Source organism: Egretta garzetta, unplaced genomic scaffold (assembly GCF_000687185.1).
Source record: "Egretta garzetta isolate BGI_Z169 unplaced genomic scaffold, ASM68718v1 scaffold584, whole genome shotgun sequence".
Lineage (NCBI taxonomy): Eukaryota > Metazoa > Chordata > Aves > Pelecaniformes > Ardeidae > Egretta > Egretta garzetta.
Genome location: NW_009259529.1, coordinates 735,472 through 756,173, shown reverse-complemented (window position 1 = coordinate 756,173; position 20,702 = coordinate 735,472). Strand labels below are relative to the sequence as shown.

Sequence of the window (20,702 nt, the reverse complement as noted above, 5' to 3'; positions counted from 1 at the left end):
AGCTGTAAAGCAGTGCAGAACATTACAGTTGGGAAATTCAAACAGTAATGATATTTCATTACCCCATGAAGCTACTGTTACAAAAAGAGGTTCAAAAATTGAGATCAGAACTTTACTAGATGATGAGACAATCATTCTGATCTTCTGCACTTACCTGTATATTCACAGATATCTAATGAGGCCTTGTATTTCCTAAACAAATAAAAGGCATATAGCGCAGTGATGGCTTAAGGGTATGGAGGAGAAGAGGCAACAGTTAAGGATATCCTGCCTTTTATTATCAGAAATAGGGAGATGCATACTCCGTGGTGGTACAAATATAAGAACCATGAGCCCTCAGTCCACTTTTATACATAGGTGAAGACTTTTTGTGCTCACATGTACAGTCTGTTCGACAGATGCAATCTTTTTAGCCAGGTAACTGGTTTGTATGTCGCAGGTTTCTGTTTGTATCAGAAACAAGAAGAAATCTAGTGGGCAGCTAGATCCCTCTTAAATGCTAGCTCCCCGGACACTTGCAGCTTTATATACAGAAAAGAGAACCGTGTCAGCAACTAAGGAGAGAACCTCCTTATTTCCTGCCTGGTAGAAGATAGCTTTCCATAGCAACAGCTTCCAGAGCTGGTGCCTAAGCTTGGATCATCTATCCTGCAGACAGATGTTAACTGTATTTAATGATCAGTATTCAGCCATATTTGAAGTACCTGAACACTAAACACAACCACAGGGTTTGCAGGAAGCAGGAGTATTTCCGATCACATGGTGCATCTGGAAAAAAAATAACTTTCAGAAACATCAGCCTTTTGCTGGGTACAAAAACCTTGGCCACCTTTTGAACTGAAAAGATCATTTTGACAAGCCCATCTGATAATCTTTCCGTGCACAGTACTGTTCCTCTCAGTTTTGATTTGATCCCTGCTTGTTCTCCTGAATCCATCTTTGAACTTTTTTTTTTTTAAATTCAGATTATATAATACAGCCACCATAATCATCCCAACCAAAGAAAACAACTCTGATTATTTAAATCCAAAACAGACAGACAAATCAGACAATTCCACCCTCATCCATAGCCACGGGGTTTCATGAAAGGTTTTCTAGAAGATTTTATTTCAGTAATACCTGTTGTTTCTAGAATGTGAGTTTAATCATTCATTTGAATTTCTCTCTAGTTTGTAATTAATTTTAACTCTATACTGAAATACTTTGATCGGGTCAGTAGGCTACGTATTAATGAGGTTAGCACTGTTCTACTCTGGTTGTTTCTCTAAGTTTTAGATGATTATACCAAAACCAGTGGTTTATCCCAGCTTAAATATGACTGGTTTACTGGAGGCCAGACTCTTCTGGCCCTGTTGTCTTTAATAACTTTGTCTTAACCACTTGAGTTCTTTATTGTCTCTAGACAAAAGAACACGGGGTAAGAAGGAAGACTTGTGGGATGAGGTGGCCAGGAAAAAGAACATCCAAGAGGACATGGACAAACAGCTAGAAAGGTTCAAAGTAGGGTGAAAAGAAAAATTAAAGAGGTGGATAACGATAAGTGTAGAAGATAATTTGAGAGAGAGGCAATAGGGACAAAGGAGGGCAAGTATCAGGAATTAAGAGGAAACAAGTGTGCTGGAAAAGCAACAAAAATGGGTTGTCTTGTTATCACATATCAAAGGTTATTGCACTTGGAACAGAGATAACGCATAGACAAATAAAACTTACTTCAGAGGAAACTCTACTTCCTTTCCTCGGTTTGTTTTTTGTTTTTTTTTTTCCTTTGGGTTTGGGATTTTTTCTTTGGGTTTGGGGTTTTTTTCTTCAGAAAAGAAAGAAGGCATTTGGGGACTCACAGTTATCTTTCTCTTTTAAGAAAAATGCTTTTTGGCAAGCTTTACATCTTTTCAGGCAAAATCAGCATAAGACATTAGCAAGCCTACACAGACACACGTGCACTATGAAAAAACCACCTAACAAATGAGATTACTAGGACTCTTAGTACACAGCAGAAAACTGTGGCAGATTGAATGTGAGACACTAAAGCTCTAAATGGAAACAAAGCACATCCAGCAGCTTTTGTAATAATCATGAGGCACTGCAATCTCTTATTTGCAAATCCTTCTTTTTTTTTTTTTTTTTTTTTTGTCCTGCCTATTTTGAGGAAAGAAGAACTATTTTAAAATTTAATGTTCAACCACTAGACAAAACTTTTCCTGAGCACCGGTGATAAGAGTATTGCTAGTCCTATAAGCATTTGCCACTTGCAGAATATGACAGAACTGAAAGGCTTAAGATCCTCACTGAATGTCATGCTCTGCATAAGTCAGACTACAGTACCAATTTTTTTGTATTATTTTAATGGCTGTCTTTCAAATTAAATCAAAGCAGAAGTGACTCTTCAGATTCTAAATCTACATATGTTTAATCATACTCTATAAGAAATACCACTATATATAGGGATTTAAGCATTTTGTTTGAAAGAGTTGCTCAGACTATGCCATGTCACTTGGTGTGCGAGCACAAGAAACTTTTCTTCTTGAAGCATTTATCCTATTTGCTACACTTACTCACCCCAAAGAGTTTACAAGACAGAAGCCTAAAAGTTGCTGTATACTACATTAATCTTGAACGCTGCTCTCTTTCCTTGCTGCCTGAAGCACAGGAATCGTAAGTTCTTTGCACTTGTTTAACACAATACTGTGTGACATTTAAATTGGAAAAGGAAATTACTAGGCAGATAAAGTTAGCCATCCAGAAAGCTATTGGACATAAAGAAGGAAGAAAGATTAAGAGAGTCCATACCTTTCAGCTATTCAGTAAGATAAACTGCTAAGAAATAGTAATTACAGTTAAAATATATGCTGGGCAGGTTATATACTTAAAAGGACAGAAAAATAAAACCAAGCATAGAAGCAAGGAGGAAAAGGTGATTTCTCAGCCCATAGATACTGTAGTAGCTACATTTATAACATAGATATGGCAATAGAGTTCTTAGTCACCTATGAACAGCTTTAAAGTAAACCACTAAAATGCAGATTGCTATCAAACAAACTGAAGGCCTTAATCAAGTGAAAGGGTAGACAGCACAGTACGTGAGACGAGTCTTGAAAAAACAGCCCGCTTCCAAGCAATAAAAGGTGGTGTACATCAGGAAGCTCCTCTGGCCATAATTTAGCACTTCCAAAAGCATGGGTTTTAAAAGCAAATGTTAAAGCAAGTTAAACCCCAAATCTGATGGTAAAATAGAAAGACAGTCATTTTATGTTGATAGTAGTTTAGAATCAGCTCCGTGATCATCATTTAACTCATTTTCATCCACTTGGTGCATACAAAGTTGCTTCTGTATGATTCTAATATATTACACAAGGTATAATGTAACAGTGGGATGCTAAACGCAGCATTATTACCTGTTAAGTTATTATTAAAATATAAGTTAGCTTGTAATGGAAACAAAGCCTAACACTGACTCACTCAAAACTTGCCATGATATAGTTTCAAAAATTGCAGGTAATCACAAAAATAATCAGAAGTTGAGAACACAATGAGAAATGAAAGCACCCGAATAAGGATGTTGACAGCCTGCGTGCCACTGACTGGATAAATGATCTTCTACATTTCAAAAAGGAGAGAAAATAAAAAAGGAAAACAAGCTATTGTTTCGTGCATTGAATCAAAGGATTAAATACAGTCAGTTCACTGAAGAGAGCAGAAACTACAGATATTTATGGTCAAAGAAAAGAAAGTAATTAAGCAGAACATGGTGAGCTGATCCCATGACAGTCAGAGTGACAAAAAGAAGTGGCTAAGAAAGAAAGAGAAAATCGTCTGAGGACTGAAAAGGACAGACTGCCCAGGCCCAGGCCATCCATCCTCCCTCCAGGGAGGTGGCTGAAGATGCATGGGTGCCGGTGCCCAGGCGCTGGCTGGGGAGGCTGCAGGGCAGCCTCTGTGAGGGGAGGCCGGGGCTGCCCCGGGCCAGACACAGCCGGTTCCAGCTGGCTCCAACCGGCCCACCCCAGGGCACGGCTGAGCCCCATAGCCAAAATGGTGGCCCCTCTGGAAATGCATGTGTAAGGGCAAAACCATGAGACAGGCAGTGAAGAGTGAGGAAAAAAGAAACACCACTGCGAGCACCGAGGTGAGAGAATGAGGGGAGAAGGCGCTCCAGGCACCTGAGATTCCCCTGCAGCCCGTGGAGAAGACCGCGATGGAGCAGGTTTTCCTGACAGGAGCTGTGGCCCCTGGAGAATCCACACAGGAGCAGATGCTTTTCCTGAAGGACTGCAGCCCACAGAGAATCCCAAACTGGATCTTGGGGAACAGCATGAGGGAGGAAGGAGCGGCAGAGAGGAGCTGTTATGGCCTGTCCTCAACCCCCACTCCCCTGCGCCACTCTGTGGGACGAGGCCGAGGAGTTGGGAATGGAGGAGTAAAGTTGAGCTTAAGAAGAAGGGAGGAAGGGGGAGGTGTTTTAGGTTTTGTCTTTGTTTCTCACCATCCAACTCTATTTTAGTTGCCAAAAGTTTAAATTAATCTTCCCCAAGTTGAGTCTGTTTTGCCCGTGATGGTAATTGGTGAACCAACTCCCTGGTTTTATGTCAACCCATGAGCTTTTCCATCTTATTTTCTCCCCCTGCCCTGTTGAGGCATCTAGCAGCCAGCCAAGGTTGACCCAACACAGAAGCTTCTCTAACAAGACCTTCAAAATGAAGAAATGCAGCTGACTGATGTAAATCCTGCCTTTGTGAAACAAATTGCGTAACAGTTTTACAAATCTACAGTCTGAACAGTCCCTCCTCGTAGTCTTCAGTGGAAGAAGAAAATACGTGGATGCATTTCAGATGCAGCTCAGATGGATTTAAGAGCCTCCTTAATCAAACTTAACTCAGTCATGAGCTTCCATATCAAAGGACTTATGAAACAGTTAATTTTCATGTAATTACAGCTGCCGAAGCATTCATTCCCATTTATCATTGGGTCTTGCTAATGGAGTCCCAGATCTGTCAAGCTTTCAGCTCTCTTCCCAATGGATAACTTGGGAATTTAGGCAGGGAGTCTGGAGAAAACTGTACCTAACAGTTTGCAACAGATGTTGAGACTCCACAAAGCCTTTCCTACAGTAACTTTTTATAGTATGTATCTCTGGCATTACAGAAAGAGGACGGTTTCTGAGAAACATAATATATTAGCTAAGCCTGCCTGAATCTTCTGTAGCTTGAAATATTAGGCTTGCTCCTTAGTTTTGACTTGGGAGAAACAGTGTGCACGGCTTACAGTACCTCTCTCTTGTATCCCAGATCTGTCAGTCAGCTTCTTTTTAAAAAAACAAGCAGTTTCTCCTAAATCAACCAGACCACCTTAGATTTTCTCCAATCACCACCTTAGCCTCAAGAAGGCTACAACATTCTAGCCTAGATTAAGCTAGTTAAGTAAACTCTTCCCTTAGCTGACTACTGATCTTTATGAAGCTAAATACTCACAGTCAGTTGAACTATGCCATTCTCATTACTTGATGATTGAGTATAGCAAATTTTCAAGAAGAGTTTTTGAATGTCTAATTGCATGGCCATAGTGATAAAAAATTTTTTTGTTTTGGACAGGTCTATGAATTATACTCAAGAAATGGAAAAATAATTTTCTAACACTAATAATTTATACCCTAAATAAAATATTGAAAATGGAACTGTCGGTTACTATGATTTTCAGTAACATACAACATTTTCTTGTCAATGTTTGTCTTTAACATGGGGAAAAAACCCAAACTGAACTCTCTATAGCGGAATATATTCACAACTTTCCACATCCATCACAGACTGCATAAGACCATAGATACCTGCTTTAAAGAAGGTCAATTTATGTAGGAGACAAAGGCTAAAAAAATATATCTGCTGCCGTATGAATTGTCAGGTCGCCTGTAGGGGAGAGAAGGCGTAGGTTGGCACAGAAGATTCAGATCAAGCGTGTAGAGTTTCATTTGAGATAAGACTAAATATAGGTTTCTAAATGTGTCTACAGGCCATCGCTGGTGTCTGATTTCCTACTGGAACTAATGAAAATCCATAGTAGGATTTAATTGCCTCAACGCTGGCATTCAATTCTACCTGGAACACCCTAGTATTTCCAACATGCAAGTGTGGAGCTGCCAGGTACAACATGGGAATTACCTCATCTGCAGTAGCTGCTGGAAGCTACAGGAAAAGTCTGCTGTACCTTATGTGACACTAGGTGCCTGTTTTGGCAAGCAGAGCCCCTAGTCAGTACAGCTCAGAAAGATTCGGAGCAGATTCAGTCCAGTTCCGAGCAAGCTGAATCATGCTGAGCCACACCAATCTCCTCCAGTAACTATAATGAAAGCATAAACACAGTTCATATATGATGTAGGGGGTTTCACCTGGAACTGACTCCTACTCAGCCTGACAGGTAAATGTATTGACTTAATCTCTCTTGGACACCTCAACAGCCTCCTCTTTAATAGTCTATAGAAGTGACCAAGAGGGCAGCTCCCCTAACATGACCAATAAGCTCTACTAAACACACTTGCTGGTTGATCAGAAAAACATGTATCTAGGTGTACACAGCAAAGGGGTATAACCCACACCATAAGATATCCACAGATATGCATGAGTAAGGTTACACCTATGCTAAAAGCATAGAGGCAAAACCTAGAATAATGCAGCAAGTGGTTGAAATCTTCCCCCATTTAATTCCCTGCTCCACCTTGTTGCTTTTCCTGATGCATTGCACTTACATAGGCATGAAGTTGTCTCTGTGCGCTCTTTAACCTACCCATAAAGACAGTCAGATCAGTCCCTGAAAGAGGCTAGGGAAGCAGGTCTCTCTACACCTAGAAGAACTGATCCAAATGATCCTAAAGAGTAAACCTGTCAGGCTTACAAAGGTCTCGAGAGCAGTTTGTTGGATGGACCTTCAACTGCCCTCTCTCCATTTGTGGAAGATATCCGGCCAGAGAAAAGAAGTTACAGAAGAGAAAAATTAACTTTGCCCAATGCATGCATAAGTAGGTAATAGCATATGTGAGTTTTGATCACTTACCACATGTTGCAGAGATGCAAGTTACACTACCATTAATAACATCCCAGCAACATACAAAAAATTCCTCCAGTCATGACAACACAACCATCATGAACATGCTCATCTATTTACAGAGTCCCAGCAACATCTGGTCATCTCTACGATTAATCTGTGTTTCTCAGTAATAATCAACTTTTTACAATGTAATATCCCCAATCAGTTTCACAAAACTCACTAATACAAAGGTTGTGCTACAGGAGTTGGCTTTTTATGGGCATGTTAATTACAAATCTAATAAATTATTGAGAAAATAACATTTAATTCCGAAGGTGTCTGTAAACCTGTTGCATATAACTTAGTTGACGGGTGTTTTAGCTGTGTGCTGATTTTAGCTGGGATAGAGTTAATTTTCTTCACAGTAGCTGGTATGGGGCTATGGTTTGGATTTGTGCTGGATGCAGTGTTGATAACATGGGGACATTTTCAATACTGTTGAGCTGTGGTTACACAGAGTCAAGGCCTTTTCTACTTCTCACCCCACCCCACCCCACCAGTGAGGAGGCTGGGGGGGCACAGGAAGCTGGGAGGGGGCACAGCTGGGACAGCTGACCCCAACTGACCAAAGGGGTATCCCACACCATATGACGTCATGCTCAGCGCATAAAGCTGGGGAAAGAAGAAGGAAGGGGGGACATTCAGAGTGATGGCATCTGTCTTCTCAAGTCATCATTACACATGATGGAGCCCTGCTTTCCTGGAGATGGCTGAACACCTGCCTGCCCATGGGAAGCAGGGAATGAATTCCTTGTTTTGCTTTGCTTGCATGCACGGCTTTTGCTTTACCTATTAAACTGTCTTTATCTTGATCCACAAGTTTTCTCACTTTTACTCTTCTGATTCTCTCCCCCATCCCACTGGAGGGGAGTGAGTGAGTGGCTGGGTGGGGCTTAGTTACCAGCTGGGGTTAAATCACGACAAGCTGGAATAATGAAATTGCCCAGCAAGTGATTAAACTTCACCCTAAATAACTTGCAGGTCTTCGGAAATCTCCATCTGCATTTAAAAATTTATTAGGTTTCATCTGCTCCTTAAGGAAATGCAGATTACATTCTGTGCAGATTTTCACTTAATCTCTTACCAGTCATTAAACAACCAGTAACAGATATTTTATGCCGGTTTATAATCACAGTCTTGGGGAGGGGGTTAATTTATCTCCATAGGAAGGCTGAGTTGCAAATGGGTCCCTATACTAATGGAGTCCTCAAAACCCCAGAAAATATTATAGAAACTTTGTCTATTGATTTGAATGCTTGACATACACTGTTCTATGTATCTCAGCCTCATGTATTATGTTTAATAAAATCATGTATCACAGGTGTATCTATGACAAACTATCCTAAACCCTCACTAATTGCAGCACTGGAGATACATAGATGGAAGTATCCATCTGTTAAGTACAATCACAAAAATGCTCCAGAACGCAAAAGAAATAAGAGATAAAAACATAGATGGAAGTACCTTTTATCTAGGACATCGCATTGCTAAAAATACACAGAATTTTAATCCTGGGTGAGGATTAAGGTTATTTATAATAAAAAGAGAAAGAGCGGGCGAGCAAGAGCACAGCTCTAGTCCTTATAATTACTTTGTTCTCTGGAAATGTCTTTTGCTATTTGTCGGTTTCTCATAATGCTTAATAAGTCATAAATCTTATCAAATCTCTCTGCAGCAAGATCTCTTTTTAGCTAGAATCTCTCTGGTTTGGGGATGACAAAACAGCCCCAGAAATCAGTTTGCTAGATTTAGTTCTATTTAGCATCTGTACATTATTTTGTAACTACTCAAAACAAAGCATTATGCCTCAACAGTGTACATAACTATGGAAATTTTAAATTAATATTTAATATTAATAAACCCCTACATACCACAATATAAATCCCATCATGTGAAAGGATCTTACCTGAATGAAGGCCATAAGGATTCAAGCTGAAAAATACAAATTCCAAGAAGCAATACACTGATGAAGAGAAGAATTTGTTGAGGATAAAGGGGCACGCTCTGGAGTGTCGAATCTGCCTGTGTTTAAATGAGGATGTTCTCAGGTGCCCAGGAGTGGGCAGCAAACTGGTTTTGCTGTGACTGCAAGGAACGAAGGAGGCCAGAGGCTGAACAAGGGGATTCAGTTCGGTTACCAAAGACCTAAAGTCTTCTACAGAAGGATGGTGCCTGACCAGAAGAAATCTTCCACTTTACTGAATTCTTTTAAAGGAGAACTGTTCACAGATGCCGCAGCTGGGCACAGTTCGAACTAAGGGACAGGCTAGCTTGTCTCATAGCAATAAAACCCAAGTATATCTAGAAAACAGACCACTGCTGCAAAAACAGAAGGTGCATTGCTCAGATAAAAATCACTTCCATCCTAGGCTGCCAAGGACCAATAGCTCTGTTGGTGTATCATGCTCCCTCAGGCATCCCACCAAGCAACACACTCCTTCGAGCCTCCTGAGCCTGAAGAAAGGCTAGGCATGTTCCTGGTGGCCTCCTGCATATTTGCTGTTCGGTTCTCCCTCAACAACATTGAGGGAGGAAAAAAAAAGGACCCAAAGTGTCTCCAGTTTTCATTAGAATATCAGCCGGAAGATATATCAAGTTTCACATCTTCTGGGGGAGTTAGAGTAAAATTTAGAAGGTTTGAAACATTTGTCTGCCCAGTATGTCTTTGCAAAGTAATCCCTGCCCTTCAGCTGTGTTCTACCTGCAGCAGCTTTCCACAGCTTCCATGAAACCACTACTGCACAGTCCCCCACTGGAGTTTTTTCCCATCCCTGTGGCACCTCCACACTTTCTAATTATGCTGAGGCGTCCCTGGGGAGTCCTGCCAACTCCACCTGAACAGCTCCTGAACAGCCCCCACCTGGGGGGTGAGCTCAGTCTCCACTTCGATTTACTTTTTTTTTTTTTTTTGCATCCCAACTGCAGCTGTGGAGGACAGAGCAAAAACAACCTCCCTTGGTTTGCCACTAGAGGGCACATTGTGTACGTGGCCTTCCATTCACAAATATGGGTGTGAATTGAAGCACTCAAGAAATAGCTCAAACCAATGAAAATCTAAGGATTCTGACTGCCAGTTGTCCCCTTGATTGACAGGCTACCTCTGCCATGAATAAACCCTGGGTAAGTATCCTAGCGATCTGACTCAACACAAGTACATACATTCCATGTTTGTCATCAGTAATAATGGCACTTTTACTTAATTTCTATTTTCAAAGCATTGCACAACATGAATTCATTTCCACTGCACAGACTCACTGTACAGTGAGTATATAATTTATATATAAATATATACTGCACAGTGGAAAGAGGGATATATCCAGCCTCACGCAGGTGGAGCACAGTGGTTTCCACATTGTCCTCTGCCTAACCTTGCAGATCATTCATTTCAAAGAGCTGAAAATCCACCTAATGAAATTAAATTACTCCTTAACCTTTTGATACAATAAATATGTACAGGCCAGATTTCAGAGAAGCTAGATGTGGACAAATTAAAGTTTCCTACACTAGTGACAATCTCTGGATTAGCCACCTCTTTATTCCAAACTCCTGGGTTTTATACTCCAGGATGACTTCTTTAAAAACTGAGATTCAGACTGAAAAAAGATTATACACAGCACAACTGACACAGCTAAATGTTATATGAAAATGCACTTTAAAATGTTCAGTTTAAAAGCTAATATTATGAATACATTTTTTTCTACATCTTTTTTATTAACATAGTGTATTTGCTCATTAGTTCTGTATTCTACAGCAGAGAGAAAAATAATAGTATGTTTATTATATATGGTACACAGTGGTTTTGGACTCTCTAATGATACCAACCATTTGTGTACTGCTGACGACTAACACACTAGTCCATCACAGAAATGAAGATAAAAGAAACACAGTAAATACACAAGACCTTGCAAAGAAAATTGTTGGCTTAATTTGAAATGCAATAGGGCAAACCATATTTAGAAATAATAATAGCTGCAAACTTGATATGGCAATGAAAATGCCATGGCAGTTTGGGATTTTAAGATACCATAAAGGTAATAGTGGGTTATTAATAGCAGTGAGATTGGATTTGCCTTGTTATCAAAAGGTAATGATAAATTCAAAGCAATTCATACAATGAATTAAAGGACTTGAAAAATTTGCACGCTGGGGAAAAATAAGACAATTAAATGTGCATAACACACTGAAAGGATGCAAGAACAGTTCTAAGTAAGTATGGTGACCTCGCAGATGAAAATGCAGCTTGTTATATACTGGGTTTGCATGGATTTAAGGCTGATTTTTGTTTTCTTTTGATATTAAGGTTACTGGAAGTTGTGAATGAAGAACTGGAGGAGCCAGAAACAGATTCCTGGGGTGACCATGCTTTGAAAATTATCATCTATACAGACCAATGGTTCAAAACCATCTACACAGATACCTTAACAGCAGCTAACTAACCCTACTCCCCAAAACATCAGAAAGAGATATAAGCCTGAAGAATTTACTGTATAAGACTAAATTATTTATTGTTAGTATACACCTTAGTATTTACTGAGACTGTTGATAGTGAGGCAGCAATAATAATACTCAGTACAGGAAAGACATGGACCTCCTGGAGCAGGTCCAGAGGAGGGCCATAAGTATTACCAGAGGGCTGGAGCACCTCTCATATGAGGACAGGCTGAGAGGGTTGGGGTTGTTCAGCCTGGAGAAGAGAAGGCTCTGGGGAGACCCGACTGCAGCCTTTCAGTACTTAAAGGGGGGCTTAGAAGAAAGATGAGGACAGACTTTTTAGTAGGGCTTGTAGCAACAGGACAAGGGGTAATGGTTTAAACTAAAACAGGGTAGATTCAGAATAAATAGAAGGAAGAAATTTTTTGCAATGAGGGTGGTGAACCATGGGAACAGCGGTGGTAGATGCCCCATCGCTGGAAACATGCAAGGTCAAGCTGGATGGGGCTCTGAGCAGCCTGATCTAGTTGAAGACGTCCCTGCTCGTTGCAGGGGGTTGGGCTAGATGACCTTTAAAGGTCCCTTCCAACCCAAGCCATTCTATGATATGTTTCTAAAAGGTTCCTGTCACAGAAGAAATCCCCCATTAAAAAAGAAACGCTCCATTTAAAATCGGGATTTTAATTGTATGTATCCCTATATTATAGTTATCTACGAATCTTTTTGATGGCACAATCACAAGCAAAAAGATGATCAAATACCATTAATGTATTTCCAATCTATCATAATAAGATTAAGCAATGACATATCAAAGAAAATTTGATTTCATGCATATCAACACATCATTTTAGCAATTTTAAAAAATGGTTGACTGTTGTAATTTTATAAAGTTATATACATATTTTGACTAATCAGGAATAATCAGAATTATGCCTGACTCAAACTGTTTATGCTGTTTTCTTTTACTTTACACCAGATATGCATATATTATCATATTACCTCTGTAAGGTCATACTTGTTCTGCAGTGCACTGAACAGACAGGGATCAGAACCTACTATAAAGTTACAGTTCTTTCTTTCTTTATCCTCTTTCTTCGTAAAGTGCAATGCATACAAGAAATCTCAGATTTCAATTGTTAGAACTTATTTTTTTTACTCTTCAATATGCATCTGCAGTTGAAACTAATTAACTAAAAATATTTTCCTTTACACAAGACCCTTACCCCACTTCTTTACATACAGAGACTTAGGGAATAGAGTAACAATTTTTTTACATAAAAGTGAACAAATATATTTCTATCTTGCTGCATTTTCTGAAACCAGACTTATTTCTCAAATCTCTATTATCATCTTTCCCTTGAATTTTCAAATTTTCATGGATCAACAGGTGCAAGACCCCAATCAACAGTATTTGTTACTCAATATTATCACAAAATGATAAACACCTGCTGACACACAAGCAATTAGAAAATCAAGAAATAAGAAGCTACAAAATCTTATTTTACTCCCATGATGAGGACTCAAAAATTAAAAATGCACTAAAAAATGTGTTCTCTTAAACCTTTATTACTATGAAATAACACACACCTGGGAAAACCAGCATCAGCCTGGGAAAAAGTGTTCTCTTGTTCAATTGAAAACACCATATAAAACAGACATTGAAAAATTAAGATAAACTGAAAGTCTTGTCCCAGGAGACATAGTAAATAATATTATAGTTGTAGAAGGAGTTCATGCAGACCATAGTCATATGACAACTATCATGCAATGCAGTGGAGCGGCCCCTGTGATCAGGTATCTGTAGCATTTCTGTTTAATGCAATAAATGCCGACAGCTGGTTTTGTGTGGGTTTGTTTTTTTTTTCTTTAACTGATTAAACTTTTCTTACGTATTTAGCAATGTGATTTTGTTTTAAATAATAATGAAAAGAATTACACAGCCTTCACTCACTGGGAAAAAAAAAAAAAGGTCTTACCCTTTAGTTTTAAAGTATCCATTTACACAGATCTAGCTTATAAGGTGTGGAATGTCAGAACTAAGTTTGCTAGTAACTTTTACTGTGAAAGCACACCTTTAAAAGTAAAATAGAGTGACTTATTAAAAAAATGCAATAAATACATTTTCAGCAAAGTCAAATCTAAATACTAACTTAATGCGTACTTTTGGACAAAATGAAAACCAGAAAAATCATTTCAGCATTTTCCATTCTAACTTTTTAGTGAGACTGACCCAAATCTGGTGGGAAGATGTTCCCCTTTACTTCGGTAGTAACGGCACTGCATTCCCATCTGGGAGAGAAAGCTTTAATCACCATGGAGTTCAGCACTGATTTCCCACACCTCAGACAATGTCTGAGCCCCTGGGATACACAGCATTGCCAGGAGAATCACCCGAAGGTTCTCCTGTTCCTGCCCTTCGGCTTTATACCCCCAACTTAATTGGACCGAACAGAATTTGAAACTGTTAGTGTTAAAATGATAGAAATACTATGTTGAAGGAAACAAAAAACTTAAAATTAATCTGGTAGCTTTCTTTTTTTCTTTCTTTCTGTTTGAACACTAAGCTGCAAAAAAAAAAAAAAAAGAAAGTGTAGTACTTGTTAGTGCTCTTTCTGAAGGACTCTGTGAAATTCTGGAATTCATTTGTCCAAAGTTCTAAGTCACAGAATTATTCCCCAGCAGAACTCAAGGAGATTTTGTGTAAGTTTATAGTGTGTGTAATTACAATGAGGAAACAAGTAACAAAAATGGCATGAAACATCCTTGACTCTTTCATTGTTCACCACACAAATCAAAAGATACGTGGATATGCCAAGCTGTGAGGAGCAAGCTCCTCTTCGTGGCCCTGCTTGAGCAGGGCGGTTGGGTGAGATGACTTCCAGAGGTTCCCTCCAACCTCAACCTTTCTGGGATTCTGTGACTGCTATGGCATAGCATATTTTTTATCAAGATGAATGGGCAATATCCTTTAAAAGTAAAATAGAGTGACTTATTAAAAAAATGCAATAAATACATTTTCAGCAAAGTCAAATCTAAATACTAACTTAATGCGTACTTTTGGACAAAATGAAAACCAGAAAAATCATTTCAGCATTTTCCATTCTAACTTTTTAGTGAGACTGACCCAAATCTGGTGGGAAGATGTTCCCCTTTACTTCGGTAGTAACGGCACTGCATTCCCATCTGGGAGAGAAAGCTTTAATCACCATGGAGTTCAGCACTGATTTCCCACACCTCAGACAATGTCTGAGCCCCTGGGATACACAGCATTGCCAGGAGAATCACCCGAAGGTTCTCCTGTTCCTGCCCTTCGGCTTTATACCCCCAACTTAATTGGACCGAACAGAATTTGAAACTGTTAGTGTTAAAATGATAGAAATATTATGTTGAAGGAAACAAAAAACTTAAAATTAATCTGGTAGCTTTCTTTTTTTCTTTCTTTCTTTCTGTTTGAACACTAAGCTGCAAAAAAAAAAAAAAAAAGAAAGTGTAGTACTTGTTAGTGCTCTTTCTGAAGGACTCTGTGAAATTCTGGAATTCATTTGTCCAAAGTTCTAAGTCACAGAATTATTCCCCAGCAGAACTCAAGGAGATTTTGTGTAAGTTTATAGTGTGTGTAATTACAATGAGGAAACAAGTAACAAAAATGGCATGAAACATCCTTGACTCTTTCATTGTTCACCACACAAATCAAAAGATACGTGGATATGCCAAGCTGTGAGGAGCAAGCTCCTCTTCGTGGCCCTGCTTGAGCAGGGCGGTTGGGTGAGATGACTTCCAGAGGTTCCCTCCAACCTCAACCTTTCTGGGATTCTGTGACTGCTATGGCATAGCATATTTTTTATCAAGATGAATGGGCATATAAATATTAATTCCTCAATTCATTTAAATACTTTGAATGATTTAGAGTTTTCAAAGGTCAAAAAGGTGGTTCATAAGAGCTTTATTCTGCCTCGTACTTCCTGTATTAGACTACATAGTAGGATGCATGTATATAGTATGCACGTATATTCACTTACAAAAAATCTATATATACTGATACATACACATACCATATATAGTATGTCTATATCCAATACATGAGATTAGGCAAGAGGAGGTGGAATAAAGGTTTTTGAAAAGCCTTATTGACCTTTCAGATCTTATCAATATGTAATTTTTTTAACACAATTTTTTGCAGTGGAAGGAATTATTACACTCAAAGATGTAACTAAACATTAACTAAACAAAACATCAAAAACATTAACTAAACACTAACTAAAAGAAAAATCAAAATAATTCCCACATTCTTGAATGAGTTAAATTGAAACATAGGTACTGAAAATACAAGGCTAAAAATAGGATAACATGTCCAGTAGTAACACTGCAGGGGATTAAAAGGTTGTTTGGGTTTTTTTATTTAAGGTCCATTATACTACATAGAGTTTCCAATATTGTTTATGTAGGGTGTCCACAGATCACTGCTACCCAGCTTCCATGCTAACAGCAAAAAGAGCCATCAAAGATTCGGGAGCCCTTTATCATGAATCAAGAAAGAAGGCTGCAGTAGCAGTATCTTCGTGGCCATCAGCTGTAGAATCGCATGACAAGGAGACAGTTTAAGTGTTTGGCTAACAAGTAAACTAAACCTGGATAAACCAAGGAGCATAAGCGAGTGGTTACTGATTTAATGCTGATCTAAAGCTATAGGGGAAAAAAACCCCAGCTGCCTAGTGCCTTTCCTACAGTCCAACCATTCAATGAAAAAGCTCTGATCTGGTTAACTTCAGAGTGTGAGCATCAGGTGCCTGCTTTCTTTTTGTGTACAAGAAATAACCAAACATGTTTTCTTAGCTGGACACTGAAAAACAGGTGTTAAAGTCAAACACATTGCTTCAGCAAGCTTGGTGAAGAGCAAGCTAATTTTAAGGACTTGATTAAAAACTTTAAGAATCGGATTTGTTTGACAGTGAACTAACTTCCCAGAAAGCAGAGAAAAGTGTTCTACACCTTACTTGAGACAGAATTCCTCAGTTTCTTGCTGGACTTTTTTTTTTTCTTTCTCTTCTTTTATCTGCTAGAAGCAGCAGGTCTAGGGAGAGATTACTGAAAAGCGGTGTTTCTTCCTTGATGCATACAAAGCCCAAATGTTTTAGGAAAAAATTACGCTGAAACCTACAGAGACAGAATTTATCTTCTATCACTTTGCAATTTGCTATGCAATTTTACCTCCTTCTAATGATTTTTTTTTTGTTCTACAGCTGTATTAGTCCGAACCTACATAAATTATCCTTTTAATGGACAATTTGACATAAGAGTTCTGTGAAAGGCATGTAGAAACACTCCTGACAATCCAGACATTCTGTTCTGACAATATTAACAACTTCTGTTAAAACCATTAGTACACAACTGAATTGCACGGCATACGCGCTCAAGTTGTTAAGGCTTAAATTAGCAAGCCATTATGTAAGCAAATTTTAAGCATAATTTAAAGGAACTAAATGACAAACACCCTGTAAAACCACCTGACATACAATTAGGGAAATGTTTCCAAGCTGTCTTTCTTTCCAAGTATAAATGACTGACATTACACTAAAATAAAAATAATTTCAGCAAAACCCAGATCAGAAGTGTGGCGCTCAGCGCTGATAATCAACAGTACTTTCCACAGTCACATGCTACCAAGTTCAGTTAAATCAGTTCTCATGTATCTATAATGTATTTTACGTCCCAATTTCCTCCCAGTCATCCTTTACATATGTAAACAGAAAAATGAGTACAAAACCTGCTCTGTTTTGCATAACTAACATTTCTGGAAAACATGGGAAAAGGGTGACAAAACTATTTTTCATCATTTCCTCTCAACTCTTTTCACTTTAAATTTGATCAAAAATTATAATCCTAGTGAAATCTGTAGAATGGTAGACTGATTGCTAGGCAGAAATTTATGACTTGATCTGGAACATGGATCTTCCACCTAATTCTGTCAATGCCATACAAATCTCACTTAGTTCAATAGACCCCCAGCACCCCACAGAATACTTTCATTTTGATTCAAGGAAACTGCATTCACTCATTCAAGACTACTTTTGTACCCTAAAATGTATCTCCTTTTCTATAAGGAGAAAGAAACAGAGCCATACGGCTTCATATATCAGGAGTTTACAAATGAAATGCATCTTTTTGCGATTACCTAACCAAGTATTAGGAAAAAGTTTTACAGAGGAATGATGCAAGGAAAAAGGTCATATTTTCAGGTGGTTTTTGCTCTACTGGAGGGAAGAACAGAGCAAGTGGTGGTAGCCAGGGCATCAGGAGGACTGAGCCAGGGCTCTGCCCACTCCTTGCCAAACCGTGGAGAAGCACCAGCCAGACATTTTGCTGACTTCACCGCCCTAAACCCCCTGACAGTTCACAGCAGAGGGGAAAGTGAATGGAATGGAGAGAAGTAGCTTAAATCCATTACCACTTTGGCAATCAAAATGCCGGTGTATGGAAAAGAACTAGAAGGATCCAGAGCGAAAGTGGAACTGACAGCACCTGGAAACCATGGTGCCAAATTAAAAGCAAGGGGTCACTCCTGCCAGCTTTTCTCCAAGCACCTAGGTGACTTCCTTCTGAAATGCTCTCCTGTACTAATAATATTCTGCTTTCTTTAAAAGTATACACAAATGCTCACAGTGAACTGGCTGCCACACACGCACAACGCTGTTTCTGAATACCAAGGTAATATGAAGGAAAACACTTGTACTTTTTCCATACACCACACAATGGCCAACAGTTTTCAAACTCAGCAACTCCTGATAGTATTACTAACATGACAAACACAGTGAATACTCTCACTGCACAACTACCCTTAAGGCTGATTTGAATAACCACACTAACTAACAGTCCTCTTACCTGGCAATGCTCCCACTGAATGTGGTCTGCCTGCAACCGGAACGCAGGCTCAGGGTGAGAGGTATGAAGAGTTAACCAATACCCACAGCACATGGAAGAACTTAAGATACATATTTAGGTATGCATTTAAACATATTAGAATAAAAATCATTTAAAAGTATGTGCCTTTTAATGGATGTACCAGTTATTGCCACTCAATTTTATAAGTGCACTGGAGAATTCTCATGATAAACCTAGGATGCTTCCGAACTCCCACTACAAGGAACTAATGTTTTGGGAGATGTCCTTTTTTATTCTAAACAAGGAGAGGATATATTAAGCTCTGCTATATATTTTTGAAACAGTCCTTAAAATGTATTTGCCACTTACTTGAAAAGGTTACAAACAGCTTCAAAGGCTTTACCCGCAGTATTACCTAGTTCTAGTAAGGACCTAATATATTCCTCTACAACCACAAGCAACAACATCACATAAATAGTTTCTTAAACTTATCAAATTTAACCTTTACATTTTTATTGGGTTATTTTTCTTTCCAATAAGTCACATGAAAAATTTTCCCAAAGGTTTACTCCACTGATTGCCAAAGCTTTTTCCAAGTCAAGAGCATTCATAGCCAAGTTACACCCATTCAGCCTTAGTCACCATCCTCTTATTCTATTTGGTCTTATATTCACTGTCCTCCAGTTTAAAGGTTATTCTTATTGTTTAAAATTACTGTATTTCTAGATATTAATGATAATAATTTCTCTAGCTTTTGTCCCTCTACTCTCTCCAGCCTTCCATGATGAACTCTCAATTTCTTTGATCATCCTCTGTATGACTGTCTTTGTGCATGTTACAGTTTGAATTTATCAAAGACGGGTTGCGCATGGTACACAACATCCCAGGTGAGGTCTCACTAGTACTACCAATGACCATTTAATTCTCCAACTCTACAGGAAATATCTTGAATCTAGGACCATACTTGACTTTTCCTGGGCTTGGCACTTTGATAACTCACACTTCACTATCCTTTCTAACTGATGCACTCCTAGCTTGAAGGAACTGGGTGCATGGGTTTTAATATAATTTATTGTGGTAAAAATTCATGTGGAGAGAACAAGGCTCATCTAAACATACTAATATTAAATTCACCAGATAAAGGTTTTCTCCCTTATGTAGATTAGTCTGGAATGTTGAGCCACTGAAAATAGTTAATAAATAACATTTTTCTGGTGTTGCTTTATATAAATTATACCACTTGTTCTGCTTATAAACGATGCTATTTGCTAGGTATGTAGTCATCTTTTGGAATTAATTTGTTCTAAATATTCCATTAGCTTTCAGAGACAGGCACTGCGAAAGCAATTGTACTTTAAAAAATTCCCCATGTTCCTCATGCAGTCAGGACCAAGTATTGGATACTCTCGCTCTGACTCCTGTAACTTCTCAGCTGTTAGAGAGCTGTAGCTCAGCTTCACTGCAAGGTAAAAAGGGTATTTTCACATATGCTATTAGGGCATTTTCTTGGCATGTGGAAGCTTGAGTAAAACAGCAAAACCTAAACCATGGCAAGTGCAAACAACAAAGATATATTTAATTGAACTTAGGACAATTCAAATGAGTCAGGTGTGCCTTCAGAGGGGTCTATTTTCTGGATCCCAAATGACATTATTTGAAGATGAACACCTAAGCTGTCACCTCATCAAAGACACCATCTCTACTGCATGGGGATGCTATCACGAGTTTGGTAATCTAGTGAAGTTTTTGTTCCAAACTGAAGTGTGAAGGATGCCTAAAACATATAAACAGGTGAAGTTCACCTGGATTGCTCTTCAAAACCCAAGTGGCTAAATTGTACCTAAGTGGCACTTTCAGCACTTAAGGGCGTTGCTGTTCCTGGCCCTGAAGAAGACTCTGTTGCAAGCACATTAGCTTTTTCATACACCCCAGTGTATTAAAACCATCAATGATGCACCGCTTTAGCAACAAATCAATATCAAGCTGAAACTTCTCTCACTCTGTCCTAAATTATTTAGATGAATAGAATGGAAAAGATCTGGAAGTCCTGGACTATTTTAGCACTTTGTTTGGTGTACCGCACAGAAAACAGTGGAATGAAGCTGTAGCAAGTTACATTTCACAGCCACTAGAAAAACTGCCCATGTTCTCACAACACAACTGCCTTAGAAAAAAACTACTACAATACGCAGATGTGATGGAAATCATTTTCCCTGGGTGTTGCACAGTCAATGGCAGGTTACAGGTATGCTATGATGTAAGTCGGGGCATATCATTGCTTCATAATACAGGCCTAGCACCACCATTCGCACATCAAGAAC

General features: G+C 38.9%; 1 protein-coding gene across 1 annotated transcript in view; it reads right to left on the bottom strand.

Annotated features, from left to right (window-relative positions):
• Window positions 1-20,702, bottom strand: part of RIMS1 (regulating synaptic membrane exocytosis 1) — a 229,782-nt gene that overhangs the window by 203,784 nt on the left and 5,296 nt on the right. The gene's annotated exons all lie outside the window — the stretch shown is intronic.